Raw genomic sequence first — 4,323 nt, 5'->3', positions numbered from 1 at the left:
GAAGCGGCGGCGCCGCCGCGGCTCCCCGGCCCCGCCCCGGACCGCGTCCCGCCCCGGACCGCGTCCCGCTCTCGGAGCCTCCCCGGCCGCGGCCCGGCGCCGCTGCGGGAGCCGCGCTGGACTTTGGCAGCTGGTAGCAGCAACGTGCCTGCTGCCAAGCAGCCACCTGTTAGACAACGACTTCATCTACTACCGGCACGTATCACTCACTGCCTTAATTGCCCAGCCGACGTGGTTCTTTTTAAATATAACTTAGTTTATATAAAAATATGCTTGTACTAGTAATACAGTAACTCATCCCTCCTTCACCCTGCAGCTGCACCTCAGGCCTGCTTATACCTGCCTGCTTAACAACTGCACCTCATCTTATACCACGACTGTAAATTGTTTGGAATAATGCCCTTTAAACAACTCCCACACCCACAACACTGCTCAGTGCCCAGATACCAGCACAATCGAGTCTTAATCTGAATGCTTGCCTTTATGATTCACTCTTCACACTGCTAGAAGTATAACTAGGTCCCTTTTCTGAAAGACTCCTAAAATTGGTTTAACATTCCTGTATTTGAACATTTACATGGATGGGTTTACTTCTCTATTTAATAATTACTTTGAATTATAAACGTTGATTATTATTCATGAATACACAGGAGACGGCTAAGTAGCTCACATCAGTATACAGATGGCGAACTACCAAACGAAGTACAGCTCCATGAATCCATGAGAAACCTAGAGCTAGACCTATACTCGTGCACTGAACCAAACTGCCCACTTCTTCCTTTTACTATGTCTTGCTTTCATATTTTTAATATCAATCTTCAAATTGCACTTACTTTAAATATATATTCCTAGGTGTTTTAAGTTAATAAATTAAAGCTCAAAAAAACTATTTTTAATGGAAGAGCAATTTAAGCTTAGGCATATGTGTTGTAAAATAGACATTTAGACCTAAGATGAACAAATAAATATTAACTATGTCATACATAATGAATAAAAATGCCTTTTAATTTACCTGCCAGTGGGCACCTGTAACAAAGCCAAAATGAACATGAGATGTGGTGAAACAGGAGGGATACTGAAGATAAGAGTAACAGAAACCTAATGCACCCTACATTTTGGTTTATTTTCAGAGGAAAAAAAATTATCCTTGCATATTTCCTGAAACTAGTAACAATATATATATATTCCCTATGTATGGGGAATGCCTGGAGAGACTGTCACTAAATGCATTAGATGCTGTTCATTAAGGCTGACTGAAGCAAACCTAGTTACTCAGCCAAGCTGAATTATGATTATCATTTCTGGCTTCTTCTGGCTGAATTTAATTATGAAGAGATAGTGCATTAACTGTTCCTCAAAAAAATCAAAATATATGATCACTGAAATGTCATGAAGTTCCACTGCCTTAGAACCTACTTGCAAATAAGCCCTCTTCTTCACTTCATTCTTTTTTAACACCCTCCTCTGTATCTTTCTCTCAGTGCTGTGTTCATACATTATTTCATATGCTCAAGAATAAAGCTTCCTGCTTTTCTGCTTTATAAAACAGGAATTAAATGCATACTTGGTAGGGGGGGCAGTTGTAAATGTTTCAAAAAGATTTTGCCTCCTAGCAGCAGACTTCCTACATTTTTAGCAAATAGGCCAYCTTTAAAAATACCATATACAACACGTCACTGAGTAACTCTACTATTAACTCTAAGAAAGTAATTTAACAATGCAGTTCCATCAGTGCAGCTTACCTGCAAAAAAGGGTTTCTAGGCTTGGCCTCATGCTTTTTACCTGAATGTCTCTTTTCTTGCAAGTTGCTAAGATGATTGTCTCACAGTTTTGATAGTGTTTTCATACATCTGTGTATAAGCAAGAGTAGGGACGAGAAAGATTAAAAACATTGACAAAATACAGGCTAACGGGTGAAACAACTAACAGAATATTTTGCACGTGGATTGCAACTGTCCTTCATGTGCAAAGAAGGGAACACAAACACAGAATAACTGCCAGTAACAATAGGTAACAGCCACTGCTATGGAAAGTTTCTGGCTGTATAGCAATCTAACTGATATTGCAGATTAAAGTCCCCTTTTATTTGTGAGGCTATCTTTGAGGAAATGTAAYTTATAAGTTAAATGGAAGGTCACTAGCCTACACCAAAGTCTCTGTCAAGATTATACTGGAAGACAATTGCTGACCCCAGAAAGCAAAGGAAACTAAAATCTTTTATGTTACTGCTTTAAATTTTCTGTTGTTCTAATACAAGTCATGAATTGACTGAACACAAACATGTGCTTTCTACTAGATCACATAGCTGTGTAAAGAACGAGATGAGCCTTTAAGTCAAGTGTTTACACTTGTTTGTTATAAAACAAAATAGAAATAGGACCAATTCCAAAAGCCGTAGCACAAAAACAACTTGCTTTGATTCTTAACAATCCACACAAAAATATTATTTTCCATTGAAGCATATACATTAGAGAAAACAAACAAATCCATACTGATATGAAGCTACTTAACCAATTAAAAGACATAATGGAAAGCGAAACTCTGAACCACGCTGCAGGAAGGTTTTATTTTGGTGTACACCAAGAAAATTTTTATCAGCTAGAAATTTCTTTCAGAGTTGTTTGCACAGACCCACACTTTTACAAAGCACATGCTGGGACTTTCTAAGTAATTCTGGCAATTAATGCCCCCAATGAGCTTCCTCAGAGCAGTGAGTGTGTGGGCACAGACACTGACATTAAGGATCTGATGCTCACCTCCTCTCCTTCCTAAATGCCAAGCTGTAAAACCCTGCTGCAGCTGAAACAGGCTTCTCCTGACTACAGTATTTCAGTGTAGCTGTGCTTAAATAATGCAGCAGTAGTGCTCTGCCAAATAGTCTAGATGAGAGGTATAGCRCAATCTTTTTTTTCTGATCTGGATTGTTTGCAAAGAGTTGTTCCCCAGACAAGACATGTCAGGGTTGTTGTTATCCAGGTCCTACAGTCTGGTTCACCAGTTCTTAGGCATTGGATCTTTTGTACTTTTAAAAASAAATTCTGTTTTTTGGTTATTCTCTAGGACCAATTTGTCTGCAAATAATGTGATAGAACTATCACATCCTCCTATCACCAAGTATGAGTATTTTTTAATAACGGGGGGTATTTCCTAGTTTATTTTCAGCCTGTACCACTCTACTGTTGTAAAAGTCAGATTATTCATTTAAGAAGCTGCACTGAAAAACAAAATTGAACTCCCCTTAGATTTTGAGCATAGGACTCGGATGCAGTCAGACAACTGAAGTTCACATATTAGCGATTCCTCCACACTAAACTGTGCACCTCTTCAAGTGTACAACCTGAAAGGAAGAATGCCAAACATACAGATCCACCCTCCAAAATCCCCTGTGGGAGATAGGCCACCAGACGTGCTGTGTGGCTTTTTCTTCTGCAAAAAAGGTACTTCTGTTCATTTAAAAAGGTGTCAGAATGTGGCTGAGCAAGTCTGTCAGCTCCCYTTCAGCCTCCAATCAACTTCTGCATACAATTTATAGGAATAGGAATTCTTTCTGCTGTCCGCAAAGGAACCGTTCAACCCACACTTACTGAAATAATGGTTAATTATAATACAATGGAAGTACATACCAGTGCTAACCAGTACTAGGCTGAACCTATTTCAGCTATGGCAAAGCAAGTTCCTCAGCAAAGCACCGAAGAGCCCCTCCCTAAAAGCATTCTGTGTTTAGCCCAACTAAATTCACAACAACTCTCTTCTGATTGCAGCCCCCTTCTTCTGTAGCTGAGAAAAGGAGCAAGTCTTCAAGCAGTTTTGTAAACACTTCAGGTGGCACGAATTATCACACACTGTATTTTATAAGCATTACAAACGATTTAAAAGTACTGAATAGTGTGATAATACATTGACTTTTAGCCTAGGAACAAGACCGGCTGCCCTGCTCCGATCGGTTTGCTGCCGTCTGGCTAGCCACTGGGGCCGGCTCTGAAACCAGGGTGTTTCCATCACGGTTATCAGGGCAGTGCATAGCCAGGCGAGATACAACTAACAGACTCACACGTCGCAAGAGCCGCCGGGGCGGTACGAGGGGAGGGCGCATCTGCTACACACAGCCCGCAGCTGCTACACCTGATTACGGGGCAATGCATCTGGGGACTGAGGGAAAGCGAAATCTGACGTCAAGCTAGGCCACCTGCACACCGTGCAAACCAGCCCAAGAAAGAGGCCGGAGCCCCCACCGCCCGCTGCGGGGCAGGACGCGGTTCCCCGCGCCGGCGGGGGCAGGGCCCGGCCTCTGCCGCCTCCTGCCGCCCGAGGGCCGCAGCGCG

General features: G+C 41.9%; 1 protein-coding gene across 2 annotated transcripts in view; it reads right to left on the bottom strand.

Annotated features, from left to right (window-relative positions):
- The window catches only part of MGAT4D (MGAT4 family member D), a 42,637-nt gene extending 38,491 nt beyond the window's left edge, over positions 1 to 4,146 (bottom strand). For both annotated transcript variants that reach the window (XM_085313219.1, XM_085313220.1), the window contains exons 1-2: positions 4,053 to 4,146; positions 1,743 to 1,851 (exon numbers count right to left, since the gene is read on the bottom strand). The gene's annotated coding sequence lies outside the window, so the exon portion shown is untranslated. The remainder of the gene's footprint in view (positions 1 to 1,742; positions 1,852 to 4,052) is intronic.
- Between the last annotated feature and the right edge of the window lie 177 nt (positions 4,147 to 4,323).

Source organism: Rhea americana, unplaced genomic scaffold (assembly GCF_003343005.1).
Source record: "Rhea americana isolate MKP2758 unplaced genomic scaffold, rheAme1 scaffold_38, whole genome shotgun sequence".
NCBI classification, from domain to species: Eukaryota; Metazoa; Chordata; class Aves; order Rheiformes; family Rheidae; genus Rhea; species Rhea americana.
The sequence above is the reverse complement of the archived record's forward strand: the minus strand, read 5'-3'. Positions and strand labels throughout refer to the sequence as shown.